General features: G+C 43.8%; 1 long non-coding RNA gene across 2 annotated transcripts; it reads right to left on the reverse strand.

The window, feature by feature from the left end:
• Positions 1–951: 951 nt before the first annotated feature.
• Positions 952–9,250, reverse strand: LOC106032000 (uncharacterized). 2 transcript variants are annotated; one of them, XR_007161713.2, is made up of 4 exons: positions 8,528–9,250; positions 8,211–8,324; positions 3,958–4,960; positions 952–3,839 (listed from the first exon to the last, which is right to left on the reverse strand). It is a non-coding gene; the product is annotated as an uncharacterized lncRNA (long non-coding RNA). The 2 variants fall into 2 exon arrangements; XR_007161714.2 differs by having other exon boundaries at positions 4,824–4,960; positions 8,528–9,243.
• Between the last annotated feature and the right edge of the window lie 6,915 nt (positions 9,251–16,165).

Here is a 16,165-nt window from a genome sequence, read left to right on the forward strand (position 1 = left end):
GCCATTTTGTCCAGCAGGGTACTGTGACTTTCACAGAACATAACACTTTTGTCCTGCTGAAAAAAAAGTACTGGGGGGAAAAAATAAGAATACTTCAAGAGACTTAGAAGCTTCTATTTAAACCAGCAGGAGGTGGTCTAAAGACACAAATGTCCATCAACGCTGCGTTTACAAGGCCAGTCCATACAATCCAATGCTGTTAATCTGCCACGGAAATCAGCCCCTTGGCATCCCACTGACCATGCCCTTCACTCGGATCCTTCCTGTCTGCTCCCTGCTCCTTGCTTCACACTGAGAAACCTCTTTCAAGCAGGACTAGGCATTATTTTGTTCACCCCCAGGAGAGGCACGTGTTTTCTGCTTGCTTTTATTTATTCTTCTGGCACTAGTCCAATGGCATTTATTTATTTCATAAATGTTTAAATAGTTGGCAGCACATCATAAGCATCTCTTACCTTTCACTACTAATGTAAATTTAATAATTTTTTCACCATGATTTTCTGCAGCATTTTAAAGCATTTATCAGCTATTCAACATGAAGACAGGAAAAAGAAAAAAAAATCCTGCAGTATCTCCTTTAAAACTGCTTTTACAGAAATTTATATTTTTAATTACTCCTGGTTTTCTATAACAAGCCAACACTAAATCTTTCCACCACAGCCAATTGTTCTTTTTTGAGGCAGAATTTCAACAAGCCATGACACTTAAAATTATAAGACAGTCTAGGGATACAGGAGGAGTTCATTAAAGGAGAGAGCATATTTTATATCAGGCGATTTAAAACAGCAATAATAATTGATGTCATAGAAAATAAGCTCTCCCACAAACACCATGGCAGTATCGGGATAGGTGCAGTATACTCAGTTGAATATATGGGATTTGAGATGTTGGATTCAGAGTGTGGTGGAGGAATAAAGACAAGGAATTTTTGCTATTAGCCTAGTAATTTCTTTAGCAGTTTTATTTTCACTTAAAATGTAATTTACACAATAGCCAGCAGAGGGAGCATTTAAAACAAAGACTCTTGAAAAGGTCCAGCTTGTTTTAAAAACAAAATACAGAAATGAAAGCATTATAGCAGGAATTGTGCCAAAACTTTCGTGGCAGCCCAGGCCCTTATTTATGAATTCACACACGGACAAGGCATAAAATTCACACCAATCTGAGATTACTCAGATTTCCTGGGGGGGGGGGGGGGGGAGGGAGAGACAAAAACAAAAACATAGAGCCATTTTTCTATTTCAGCATGATACACTTTCAGTCTTTGGCACACCATAAGGGTTTTTTTCAGCCCTAGTTGCTATTAGTTCAGATTTGCAAGCTGGTAAGGGCATGTGCAGTTAATTTGGGTCTCACATTCAATTTTGTAGGCACCTGTGCATGTTCCTATTCTGCAGATCTGAAGGGGTGAGTGCGTGCACCAACGGGAGAGTCTGCCTTGCTGCTCCAAGGATGCAGCTGTGTAGTTGTATAGTGCTGCATTTTTAGGACTTTCAATTGCCAGCATATACACCTGTCTTTATCAGTGACAGATGCATGGAAAGGAGGCACAGCAGAATCTCTGAAATCTATGGAGAGATGTGAGTGCCCCTGGAAATGGTTGCTGGGGGGTAATAGCTGGGGAAATGGGGCTATTTCTGCTCTCATGCCCTGTGTTTTTGCTCCTTCATGCTATATAAGGCAACTGGTTGCAAGTACAAGGCCATGGTTGCTGGTCTCATGCACCCTCTGCTGCACACTGGAGCAGAAGCCTGCTTCCAAAGCAGCCCTGGCACCTGCAGCTGCCAGTTATTTTAGTGATCAGATGAGTTACCTTTGATGTTTTTCACCATCCAGCCACATGCACACTGCATTCTTTTTGCAGCTGTCGCATCATCTGCTCCAGCATTTTCATTCCCTCCATGCAAACGTGCTGTGGGTTGTAAAGCACTGCAATGTAGGAATGGCTTTGTAAAGGAGCTGCGTACATTCAGCATCTGCCTATGGATTTTCACCACTCACCCTCCTACCCCCCCAAAAAAATATGCTGAAAAAATTAATCAGCACATCGTGGATTTATCGGATAATGCCCAGTGCATGTAGGCAGGGCACCTTGCTCATAAGGACCCTCTTTGGGCACAGACATGACTCCACTGGATGTTGTTATCCAACACCACAGCAGAGTTCTGAACATCAACAACCAGGCTACAGAAGTGAAAATGACCTATGCAATTTCAGGGCTCACCCTGAGCGATGCAGACACTGGTGAAAGAGAGACTTTCAGCTTGAATCAGTGTATTATTTTTAAACACTGTAAGGAACTACATATTAAAAATTACATGCATATATTATTTTATGTATGCATATATGCACTACATCTGTTGCAATGGTACAAACCTAGAACCACTTCATTAAAGATTACAGGCTGACTCTTGGTTTGCAATATTCCTTTTACTCAGACTAAAATGATGCAGTTGACATGAATTTTGGCTCAGGCCTTCTACTTTAAGGAGTGCCAACTTCTTGATTTCTTGGGCCGATTGAGTTTCCAAGGGAGTTTCTGAGTTTGAGCAAGATCTTAAAGATCTGCTAACCCGTCACCTCGAGGCAGAGGCACATACTTACTTACATCAGCCACTCATCCCAGTTCTCGGAGCCTTCGCTTCCAAATGTAAATTCCAACTTTAACTCATTTCTCAGTGTCACTTTGAAATGCATCTTTATACTCAGCAGAGGTTATTCTGCTTTCTGCCTGCTCAGGCAGTTATCTCCTGAGCTGTGAAGACCAAGTCGTTTACTATTTGCATATTAACCCAGAAGAGCCAACTCAGCTGGATGCTCTTCCTCCTAAGATTTCCACAACAGACTTGTTTACTCACTTGTAATCAATGAAGGGCAACTGGGTTAACTCAGCTCCAATTCGTCTGTGTTGACAGGACTCCACTTGCAGGCATCTACCTCGGCTTGACCCAGTGTAACTCAGTGTCCAGAGCTGCAACTGGGAGCAAAACTGCCTTTCTAAACAAGGTGAGGCACAGAAATCATTAAAAGCTAATGTGTGCCAGGCTCAGTAACAAATTTTCTCAGTTTTCCAGACGAAAAACAAGTTAAGGCAGAAGGTGCTTTTCCTGTTAATACCTAATCCTTCCAGTGAGTAACATCGCTGTCTGTCTCGGGATCCTGGACTTATCACGGCATGGGAAGAAGGGAAGTTTAAAAAGCAACAACAGCAGCAAGCGCTGGAGACCAGCAGTGCTGAGCTCTCCTGCCTCCAGGACCTGGCAGCTGCAGCACAAGCCTCTCCCCGAGCCGTGCCAGGCCCGGGCAAAGGAGAGGTTGTTTACCACAGATAGGGCTGGGGGAATTCCACCGTCACTTCTAGTTTCTCTCAGCAGCTCTTGCCTGAGTGCCAAAGCTCCTTGATCTTGACAGAACAATGAGGGCGTTTTCTCATCTAGGCTTGCAGGAAGCGGTGATAAATTTGAACAAAGCACCTGGCCTTCAGCCTCACAAGCCCCTCGGCTGCTCTGCAGACTGGCAGCAGCAAAACCCCTGGATGTGGGATCAGCTTGGCACTCGGCTGCTCGCTGCTGTTTCACCTGGTGTGCTTTCTGGAGCCCACCTAGGCCGGGCACCACACGAGTGAGCAGTTCACCTCAGTGTCAGCAGTGTTTGTTCGGGCAGGGCTTTTAATGCATAAACACACTGTCGCGAGCTGGCACTTGCACTACTGAAGCAGGTTCCTGTCCCTGATGTTTTCTTCCTCGACTGTTCCTACAACACTGAAGTTGCTGCCGGCTTGGCAGCGTTGGGAACCCTCTGGAAATACCATACCCCTCACAGGAGCTGAGGGGACTTCGCTGTTTGGAAAGGAAGAAATTAGGTGACAAAGATATTGGCATGTTAGGACCTTATCTACAGTCTGCTAAATTGAAAAAAAAAAAAAAAAAGCCAGACATAAATGGGATTTTACCATACCCTTCCCAGCAGGCAGGAAGGTGAGAACAAAACATTCCTACTCGGTGCTTTCCCCAGGACCAATAAATGAATCAGCGAAGGACAGAACACAGGGCTGCTGTCCTTTATCTGCTTGACCTTACTGCTAGGCTTGCTTCCCTGAAATAATTGAAGAGACCGGTGAAGGAGCAGTGCTTCCAGCAGGGAAGACAGCCGGTGCTCACAGCTGAGGAGGAAGGCAGCTGGCCGCGGCATCCTGCCTGCATTCTCACCCAGCCGGGCAGCTGGGCTCTTCGGGAGCAGCTGCAAATGAGGCATCGGCATCATTACTACAGAGTAATAAAAATAAACCTTGGGAAATGGTACGAGCTCAGGCAGATCCACTGAGTTTTGCTAGCAAAAGTCTGCCAGAGGTCTCCAGTTTTCACCAGCTGAAAATGAATCGCTTACAATTATGCAGAAGAGTACCTATAGGTGCTTTAAATTGTCCTATGCATCTGAAGTTTCATTTCCCCTAAGCGAAGAAAGTGTCATTTATGTTTTCTCTCTGATCACATTGAGCAATAATCATTAAGTGAAATGAGTCCAGCAGGGCAAAGTCACCGGGTTTCATCCACCTCTTTTCAGTTCCTATCAGGACTAACCGGAACAGGGAAAATGTTGCAATCCAACAACCCGCAGTCAGAGATATCACCACTCCTGGTATTACTGTTCTTGAAAGCAATCTTCTGCCAAAAGACTTTATGCCTCTAATTCCAGTTTTCCATTATCTTTAGGTTTTTATGGGTCTGGTATTTAACAGGTTTGCACGCAGCACAGAAGGTAAGGTTGGAAAGTTGCCTTTCTCCATCCTGATCTGTTTTACCTCTGCAGAGGCGCCAGCTTACCTGTCTGTCATCACACGGCTGGAGATGTAGCTATGTCACCACTGAGCTTGACTTCAGCTTCCTCTTTGTTTCTTATCCTTTTCTCTCTCCTGCACGTATTTCTTCATGCTTTTGACATTCGTTTTCTGTGGAAACTCCTTTTTCCAGAGATAAAGAGAAAGTTTAAACTTAAGGTGAGCAGGATTTTGGAAAGGCCATTGCAATAATGAGGCAGCAAGTGTCTCCTGCAATGGTGTTTCTACCAGAGGCCAAGAGATACCTTTTAAAAGTGTTCAGCAAGAAACTCATATGACTGCTATATATTCTCACCATAAGGAAGGCCATACGGCCCAGTGGGCTTAGTGGTGTGAGCATCAGGCTCTCCTGGATTCTCAGACTTACTGGCAAAGCCAGTAACCTGTCTTTGCAGGGTTAATATGGTTAATATCATCACAGTCTTTTTTGTTTTCTCAGACTGTTTCACAAGGAAATAACCACAGGAATGTGGGTGCTGTGTTCAACATCAGTGCATTTCTGGCTTTTCAACTTACTGTAACTGCATTCTGAGTCAGAATTCTGCTTTCCTTTGATGGTCTATTTTGACTTGGGAATGAAGAGCACGGGAAGGTTGCTCTCCCCTCATCTAAGTTTGCTCCCCAGATGACAACACCAGTGTGGCTCATAAGCCCATGCTCCCCACTTAGGTGCCTTGCTGCACCGTAGGAAGGATCCATCCAGATAACCATCCCCTAAGCCTCACCCCGGAGAACGTAGGAAAGGAAGGAAATTGGCCCCAAAATTCAGTCCCGACACGCTCCGCCACCCCTGCTTGCCACCTCACCCCAAGCCCCCCCGCACTTTCCATCACACCTGGAGACAACTTAGTTTATACACAATAATTTCCATGGTGCACTGAGCCAAATATGTGTTTATCTGACAAATAATATCAGCTAGGAACCCACAAAAATTTTGAAGCTGGAATAATGTTAGATCTCCTATTCAAGTTCAAGTTGAGACCATATTCACCAGGAAAAGTCAGGTGAGATTTTTCCAGTATGGTGACATCTTCCTTTTCTTTCCTTACGCAATTAGGCACACAACTTGCTCGTCCCAATTAATTTAGTCTTTTGAGAAAAATAAAATCCATATATGAAATCTAATAGCACAGGTAGATCTGCAGGGATTAACAATATGAAGGAGAACATTGTCAAGCATATAATGATATTTTGTGGTATGTTTGCTACAGCTAATGCTTTTAATTGCATTTTCCAGTTTAATTCTAGTAGCCAAAGGCTCAATGCACAAGGCAAATAAAAGACAGGATAATTGGCATGCCCAAGTGCCTCTTTTCAACATAAATCAGACAGACAGCAAATATGAGTTGAGCAAGGAGATCACCATGTTGCAGTTTAATTCTCTCAAGATTTTGCCAAAATTAATTTCACACTGCAGGATAGAAAAACAGGCCTGGGAAGTGCATTCAGAATGTCAGGAGGGACTGGGGCCACAGTATCCCCCTCCACATTAGCATTTCACACAAGTGTGAGAAAGCTTGTAAGCAAACAGATCGAGGAGGAATAGGATCAGATGGAGACATCTTTCTGGGTGTATTTTTCTATTCTCTACATTTGTCAGAAATTGCTGGGGAATTTGCATTAATACTAGCTGCTTCTTTGATTACAGGAGAAATTAGTAAAAGGTTTTCGAAAGAGAAAGACCTTCCTACAAGCCCAACGGCAGCAACAGATTTGCTTATCCACGCCCAGCTGTTTTTTTAAGACATCAGCCCAGCAAATTCATGCAGAGGTGAACTATCACACTACTTCAACTGGCAGGGCACAGCACTTTGTATGTACACAAGGAGCTGCAAGATAACAATGATTTGGAGTGTAAATTCTCTGGGGCTAAGATTATGGACTTAGGCTCAGAAATACATTACCACAGCTTTGTTTTTAAATCCATCTGACTCACACGGTAAAATAAGTAGAAATTTATTTTTCTTTGAGTTTTAAGCCAAGGTGTTTTTTCTAGTATTTGATCTAAAAGTACAGCCACTGCAAATAACTTTGAAACTGCCTACATTCATGGAGGCAGAGCAATTTGTTCATCTACCTGAGCCCTATGCGTTTTTTGTTTGAAGACAGAGTAAATAGGTACTTCTGCTTATCAGCACTGCAGAGCTTACACAGTTTGTTTGGAGAAAGCTCAATTCTCTAGGGCTTTGCGTGGCAGCAGCTGAAACATAGCTGGTCACATTCTCTGCTGGTGTTATCTGAAATATTTCTGTTACTTCTGAGAGAGTTTCACCCTTAATGCTGGTAGACAGTTGACTTTATTGCATCTGCATCATGGTCTGAGTTCCAAAAACTTGGAAGCTGTTCAACAGGTTGTTTTTTTTTTCTGACTATAAAGAAAACATGCCTGTATTTGGCTGCTACACAGATTATTTGGTTGTCTAGTCTAACAAAACACTACAGTGGTGTTGTCAATCGCATCCAGTTTTGGAAAGCTACACTGTGTTTTGTACAGTATTTCCAGGCTTGTTTCCATTAAACAAGCCTGTTCCTGCTGCAGTTCATGTGACTTTGGCCATTAACTGTAATGAGGGCAGGATCAAATCCAATGCATGGTCCCAAAGACACTTGTGCACATTTCTAACCCCAAAGTCATCAGCAGCAAAAGCAAAACATTTGTAGAAATTCCAGTCAGCAAGCCAGCCCCTAGAATTATTCAGTTTGTGTGCATATAGAGCTGACACAGGGCAAGGACAGGTAGTTCAAGGAAAACCGTGGGAGCAAGCAGCTGAGAGTGACAAAAAATTAGTTTGACTATGCATTAGTGTAAGGTTGCACTCTAAGATTACAGTGCTTGTTCAATATATCCCTTGTTGAAGACAAGCTCACAAAGGGCGTGAAGTTTCTCCCCAGCTTCAGGGTAATCCCATTATCTGGGTGAACCTCTGAGCACAAACCATGCCTCTGCATCTGTGCCGTGACTTCTGCGGGGACTGTCTACACAGCCAGGCCTTTGTGCATTTACCTGCTGATGTCTCAAGTGCAGAGGCGTCTTTACACTCTTGTACATTTAGTTTACAATATTCAGTTTGGATTAGTTTTACTGTGAGCACTTCTTTACAGTCAAAAGGTAGTGTTATAAGGGATGAAATCCAGATGTTCCGTGTTTATCCAGTATTAGTGATTTCATAACACTTAGTTTGCAAGTCATGACTAGATTTTTTCAGCTGCCAGCAGCACAGCCCAAGTATCAAGCTGTGTTTCCTCTGCTCAGTACATTCACAACACTAAGCTGAGTTGCAGAGACGTTAAATTGCCCTGACTGGGAATTAAAGCTTCAGAAATAAATATTTTGCCTGTGGAAAACCAGATTTCACAAATAGATAACGCATACCTTAACAATGCTCCTCAGGGTACAAATGTCCACTTTCTGGAAACATTCAGCTCTGTGCTGACAAATGAGTGAAGCATGATGCTGACCACCAGCTGACCTTTTTTCTGGTGCTGCCTGTGTCAGGATAAAGCATGGATATTTTTTCAACTACACAAATTTGGCAGCACTGATACTGTTAGATTAATACGGGGTCTTAAGCAGAACACAACCTAAGGCCTTTATCTCGAGATAATGCTTTCTACATTTGGCATTTCTGTTCAGAAGATGTATCTTGGCCAAGATCACCCAGCATTTAAACCCTGCTCAGTTTTTCTTACCTTTACAGGACTTTTGCTCTCTGCGGTAGCTGCTGAGATTCCACCAAAGAGCAGAAATTAGTGAGAAGCTTTGGAAGACACATGGCATGGATGTGATGCCTTCTACCCGAATGCCTTCTACCTGCCATTCCACATGAATGTGAGAAAAAGAAAAAGGTGAGTACAATAGATTTTGCAAGGACTGCAAAATCTGCACATCAGTGTTAAGTCCACAATCAACATACATCAAGCCTCTGCTCCAGGCTATTAGAAACAACAAAGTAATCTGACAGCAATTTTGGAGAACTACATGCTTGCCAAATACTGAACTGCTTTTATCTGAAAATGATGTCTATGCTAAGAAAATCTAGTTGCAGCTATCTTTTATGCAAAAGAGATAACTGTTTCAACTACAGTAGTACTCCATCAGGGGATTAATGTCAACCAGAATATTTAAAGCACAATAAGCAAAATTTTGCTAAATGCAGCAAAACTCAAGATTACTGTGCACCAGTAGGAATTGCATAGACTGTGTGCAGGTGTTTGAATATCTGTATATTTAGAGAGTAGCATGCATACATTCACACACCTCTATATCTGTGCAGACATGGTGGGTTTAAGTCTGAAGCAGCACCATGTGCAAGGATTATCTAATCAGTCAAGTTTTTAAGTAATCTGTTTCTCATGACATCCCTTCCCTCGGGGGGAAAAAAAAAAAAAAAAGCAGAAGTTTGTCAAGTTGTAAAATTCAGTTCTCACAAAGTGCTTTTCAGGCTTGAATCCTTCCTAATCCACCTGTGGGGGAGATGGGTGCTGAGATTTCTTCTGCCTGATGGTTCCCCTGAAGACAAGCACTAGCAGCAGGAACATCAGGCTGCAGACACAGCTCCTCGTACGCCTGCAAGTCATGCTTTCACTTAGAGCAAACATGGAATGGCTTTATTCACGTACAAGTCTCTGGATTGACAATTGTTATGAGGCTGCGTAAATCAGACACAGTCTAAGTCAGACAGACAGCAAACCACGACGGCAAATGAGGAATGCACTTACCCTTCAGGCACCTGTTTTAATTTAAAAAGTGCTAATGAAGCAAAAGATGTTGTTTTTTCCTACAACTTTCTTCCCACAAATCTCGCCCTGGGAACGTTTATAAAATTCTGGAAACTTCCTGTATTGCATTTTAAGAACCATAATCTAGAGCCACCGGCAGGCAGCTGACTGGCTACACTACCTCTTTCACATTGAAGCAGGGCCCTTTGAAATCAAGAGAGAAGTCATTAAACCTACTCTGATTTCCAACAGGTTCTTTTCTGCATAAGGCAAAAATGCCTTCATCAATTCACTGCCTTCAAAACAATTCAGGGCTGAAGAAAACTGATTCACTTTCAATGCAAAGAAACTTAAAATCCAAATCAACTTGGTGGTGGTTGCACCAAATTCTCCCAGCATTTTTTCCTCATGGCAGATTTGGGCTTAAAATTCCCAAAGGCAACAGAACTGACCTGATTGCTGCAACTTTCTGCAGCGCTGTTTGTGGTGATGGGAATTAGAGGCCGGCACCAGGCACAAGCTGGGTAGAGATGGAGCTTCACGAATCCACACCGGGACTTGCAGCAGGGCTCCTATCTACCTTGGTGCAGTTCTGAAAGGAGCCTGTTCCTACATTACAAACAGCTGGATTCTGCGGTGGGCATGGAGGCGCTTGTTTGGTGGAGAACAGGGGATTTCTCCGTGCACTCCAACAGATGAAAACCCATCAAAACCCAGCTCAGAATCTGCAGCAGTATTGACACTGGGAGTTGTCACAGAACCACAGACCGGTTTGGGTTGGAAGGGACCTCAAAGCCCACCCAGTCCCAACCCTGCCATGGGCAGAGCCCCCTCCCACCAGCCCAGTCTGCCCAAATCCCACCCAGCCTGGCCTTGGGCACTGCCAGGGATGGGGCAGCCCCAGCTTCTTGGGGCAGCCTGCGCCAGGGCCTCGCCACTCTCTGAGGAATGAATTTATTCCGTATATCTTGTCAAATTCCCCCCTCTTTTAGTTTAAAGCCATTACCCCTTGTCCTACCCCTACACTCCCTGACAAAGCGGCCTTTCCCAGCTTTCCCATAGGCCTCCTTTAGGTACTGCGAGGCCGCTCTACGGGTTAACTGGCAGAGTTCTTTCAAAAGAGCACAATGCCTGATTTCCGGGAAGGAAGCCATGCTTGAAAAGGGAGGTTTTAAAAACAATGCTCACACCTCCTTGTTGCTCTTACCAAAACTTCCTGAAAAGAAGAAAAGGGGAGCTCAGGCCACAGCCATGGATGAAGGCTTCTCGGCCTGCCCAGTACCACCGTGCCCCTTAAATGCATCAAAAAAACTCTTCATGTCACCACACCGTAAAACAGCCACTGGGACTGAAGAAGATTGCTTTCAAATCCAAGTCAAAAAGGCGTGGGAGCTGTAAACTGAACTGCCACTGGGACAAGTGCCTACGTTGGGTCAAACCACCACCTCCGCGAGGCTGCTGGCGGTGGCGGCTCTCGGGCGGTGGCTGACTGACTCCTTGCTTGGACCCCGCGGAGACCTCTCCAGGGGGCACCACTGCATGGGCACTGTCCCAGCGCCTTGGGAGGCACCTTAGGTAGCTACTGGCTGCAGAAACAAAAAGTGGGCTCAACTGTTTAATTCAGCAGTCAACAACTTCCTCTGTGGAAAAGCACTGTTCAGTCTGAAACTGCTGGTAACAAAGAAAACAAAAGCAAAACCAAAAAACGTCCTTCTGAAGGAAATCACTGTTCTAAACAGTAGCTATCTGACTTCACCAATGTGTGTAAATATCTGAGGGGACAGTGTCAAGAGGATGGAGCCGGTCTCTTTTCTGTTGTGCCCAGTGGGAAGACGAGAGGCAAAGGGGAAAAATTGAAGCACAGGAGGTTCCAGCTGAATAAGAGAGCGTATTTCTTTACTGTGAGGGTGACAGAGCCCTGGAAAAGGTTGCCCAGAGAGGTTGTGAAGTGTCTCTGGAGATATTCAAAACCTGTCTGGATGCTATCCTGTGCAACATGCTGTAGGTGATCCTGCTTGGCAGGGGGGTTGGACTAGATGATCTTCAAAGGTCCCTTCCCACCTCGGCCATTCTGTGATTCTGTGATTTCTCCTAAATGGGAGTTGTCTTCCAAAATGCATATTTAATTACAGGTAAGCATTAGGGAGATCTTCCTCCCTCATCTGTTTGACAGGTGAGTTGCAGCAGCCTAAAAATACTCAATACAAATTTACAACAGGGGTGATAGAGAGCCATTCACAATCTTCTTCTTCTTCTTTTTTTTTTTTTTTTTTTTTTTTTCCTCAAAAGAATCAGCTTAAAAGACACCAGAGCCTGGAGACAGTCCAGACTCCATCAGCTGGAGGAGCAGCTGAGCCCATATCGCTGTCGGGGAAGGCTGAAACCTCCGTGCCTCTTCCTCCTTGCACAGGCTCCCACCTCTCCTTGCATTGCCTTGGGGCTTCCTAAGCTCCTCACTGAGCCAGTATCTCCTTGCTAGCCCCGAAGATAACTATCTGGCTTTTTGCTGGGTTAACGAGCTGTATTGGCTCTGAGCACCCGAGCTGATCCAAAGGAAACAGCGAGATCATGGGGCCAGGCTATGAATTGAACAGACACACACTGCCAGCACCCTTTTCTCCAAGGGGCATGGAGCAAGGCAGCCATATGTGGTCGAACCATCCCAGCAGACACCCTACCACAGGAAGAGCCGAGTACCTCCTCCCCCTCTCAGAACGCAGAAGCAAAACAAAATGCTTCGTATGTGTGTGTAGGTATCATGTCGATCCTGATTACCACGTCCTGCCCCTACCACTGAAGCCAACAGCAGCGTGCTGTAAGGGAGCAGTCACTTCTGTGATGCCGTGTCATTGTCTCCTAGTGTTTTTCACCTGCGACATTAAGGTCCACTTTTTAAAATTAAGCCCTCCAGTCACTCCCTTTTGCATGAGGCCGCTCTGTTCCATTGATGCTGTGTTCTTTCTGCACGGTGAATAGTTCTCTGCTGATCGGTACGCTTTTATTTAGTGATATTTCTTCTCTATGTGATTAAGGACTTAATTGTCCCAAAGACATTATAGAACTGTAGCCTTATCAAAGCCAAGGAGAGCAAGCTCAGCTGCCTCCAAAAGTCATAGAAAGGAACATAGGAACGAACATATTTTAACCCAAGTCAAGCCCTTAGATAATTGTTTTAATTAAGTCAGTCATGGAGGTAGTTTTACAATCTAACTGTGCTAGAGAGCTATTTTATTAGCTGATGGCAGTCATCAATTATTTTTCAAGTGCCTTCCTGTGATAGTCCTTCCTAATTACAAATAAATTACTTTTATATTTAATTTTTCCAAAGAACCATTCTATTGCAACATTTTCACTTTTTCCTTACCCCAAACCCCACGAATATTTAACCAGCTTAACCGGTATGTATTCACAGTGCAAAATTATCCAGAAGAGGAGAGTAAAGAAATGAAACATTTTACCCAGTCACATAGCATTGACGCGCTACAAAATATTGCCGTATCCTTTGGCACTATGTGCTTTGGCACCATGTGCTTTGCCATGGCTGAGCCCAGCCACAGACGTACCAAAACATCTCTAGGGCTTTTGTGAGAGCTGCCACAGCTCTTGCCAGTGTAGACTTCAACCTGCGCTTCTCCAGCTCTGTGTATGTATGTCCGTGTATCTGTAATAAGAACACAGACATCCTCTGCAGCCTTCTCCCTGGCAATCTCATCTACTGAATCTGTCAACACAACTTTTCAACATTAGTCAGTAAAAAATTTGAAACGGTTTTACGATTGCAAAACACATTACAGGCAAGTCTGAATTCCTTTAATATCTGGGTTTATGGTTGAACCTCCAGGTCGTGCCTTCACTGCATTTCCAATCTTTCGTCCTCCACAATAAAATTTAACAATTTTTTTCATTTCCTTACACAATCTAAGAACCTTTATCAACTCTAGGAGCTGGGCTTTAATAAAGGTCAACTATATCAATATGAGTCATCATATGAATGTATTCATTGGCCAAAAAACTGTTTTGAGTGTTTCCGCCCATCCTTCGCTGCCCTGTGCAGTTAGTCATGCTTTCAGCTATGCCTCTGCAGCAGTTTGGTGTCCCTGCTGTGAAATAGCTCCCAAAAAAACAGGGTCAACACAAACTTTATGGAAGCACTTTTTTACCTTCTTCTGTGATCTGCCTTTCCATTGTGGCCCCAGTCGTCCTGCTCAGCTCCAGCACTGCACAGGAGCAGATGGCCAGGCACTGCTGCTGCCCCTGCCCCAGAGGTAAAACAAGCAAGTCCACAGGGCTACCTGGGGCTTACAAGGCTTGCCTGGCTCCTCTGCAGATGCGGGGACAGTAGGGATTTTCAAAGCCTCCAGACCCTACCCACTGCAGGACCCTTGCACACACCCTACGCGTTACCTCTCGTAGCCTCTCCCTCCTGTTGAATGACCCGGTCACCTCTCCTTTTCCCCTGCTCAGAAACCTTGCCTATGCTAAGGTGAGGGCATCATCCGAGGAGCTCTGATTTCCAGCTCTAGGAAGACCCAACAACTCCATGCATCCACCTGGAAACGCCACCTGAAGTTATACGAATTCCTGAATACTGTGCACTCGGGTCTGAGGAGGAGAAAGCTAGGATAAAGAAGGATGGGACTTTAACAGGACACAAAGCACGTTTTGAAGCCTCTTTCTTTCTAAGTGTTGACATCTTATGTTTTGTTTTCAGGTGGACCTTATTCGCATTACCTGAACAAACTTTCTAGTTAATAAATTACTTAACAACTCCGAGAAACCAGAGTAGTAGTTAATCTGCTGATAATCTTGTGGTGTTCAGACACAGAGGAGTAGCGACTGAACAAAGTTGAATGTTGTGCTTGCTGACAAAAGTCTCCAGGGTTTCTTGGTAGACAACTCGTGTATTATCTCACATCTCAATTAATGAGGAAAAAAAAAAAAAGTGCTGTGAGTTGTTCAGAATGAAGTACTGGGCTGCAATCACACTCATCGTCACTGCTCTAAAATTGATTTTTTTAAAAACTTTGTTGTTTACTTTAAGTTTTTTTACATTAGCTATTTATTGTCAGGAATCCGTTCCAACATCCTTCCCAAGTAAATAAGGAAATCCTTCAATAAAGAGGCCAAGGAATTGTTTGTTGTACCTTTTTATTCCCAGACACTCAAGTTCTCGTCTTGCAAACTAATGTCAGCTTGAGTTTAACTCGAAAATTTTGAGTGAGGAAAAGCAAAAATCTTAGCCCCAAGAGCAAATATACTGCAGCTCAGTGAAGTACACTGCAGTTTACTCTTAGTTAAATATTGCTATAATTATAAATGTTTTCCAGTTAAATATTACACAACTTTGGATAAGAATGGTGAAAATAAAAATAATGTTGACCCAGGAGACAGCTTCCCTTTCAATTCTTTCTCCTGCCCTTTCTGTTTTCTGTGCTTCAGTTCTGTTCAAGCCCAAAAAAATATCTTGCACCTGGCAAAAATTGCCATCTGTAAACAACACCGGAGCAGTTCAGGCTCCCTCCCTGTGGCAATCAGGCCACAGAACCAGTTTAATACTCTGCTTGCTGGTAGCTGTGGGGAACTTCTCCCCACTATATAGTGACCCGTTTTCTAGGACAGATGGAAAATGCCTTTGCTCTACAGTGCCACTGAAAACACAAGCTGGCCACTGAAGATCCACATACACAAAAAGGTAGTTTTGCACCTCCATTGTAGTGTTTGCATGACATTTATGCAATACCTTCTATAATATAACAGTGTGTACAATTTTATCGCCGCTGAGATATCATTGGCATGTTCACTGACTCCAATGTCTCTTTTCAGGTTTGCTTCAAATAACTGATAACCCAGCAACATGCACAAGCAATTCAGGTTCTACTCCCAGTCTGCACAATCTTGCACTGCCTTCACTGCCATGCATTTCACGTTCATTAACCTCTGAAGGTTCCCACTAAAACTCTGGGCAGTCCTATCCAGCCCAGATCAACCTGTATAGTCCCTGATGTCTCACAGCCCCCCTGAATTTGCAGCTGTTAACCTGGAAAAAACAAAAACAACAACAACAAAACACAACACACACACACAAAACTAAACTAAACCAAACCAAAAAAAAAACAAAACACATCTGAGATGTTGCAGATACCACCACATTGGATTTAAAAGAGCATTTTGTGAGAGAGAATCACTATACTTTCAATATGTATAAAATAAGTGGTTGAAGAACCTTTGTATCTTAAAGTAATGAGTATCTAGATCAGAATATGCAGCATTCAGCAGTCTTCCAGGCTCCAGGTTCATAGGTCACAGATCAGAGAAGTCCCCAAGACTCTCCAGTGTCCGTGCTGGGCTAACGCAACAGAGATCAGTATATGCATTGCCCACTTCACCTGAACAAAGCAGTCCGAATACCTCCATGGCAGGAGGACACAGTGCCAAAAAAATAAAACAACCAGAATGTGTACACACAGCGGTCGATATCACTGTACATGTCAGATCCTCTTCCTACATATGCATAGGTGTTGTGGGTGCAAAATACAAATGAAACTATTCCCCACTTCTGTTATTGTGTCCTCAAGATGGTTTTGCAGATACTAATACAAAACCAAATCC

This window comes from Anser cygnoides, chromosome 9 (genome assembly GCF_040182565.1).
Source record: "Anser cygnoides isolate HZ-2024a breed goose chromosome 9, Taihu_goose_T2T_genome, whole genome shotgun sequence".
Taxonomy (NCBI): domain Eukaryota; kingdom Metazoa; phylum Chordata; class Aves; order Anseriformes; family Anatidae; genus Anser; species Anser cygnoides.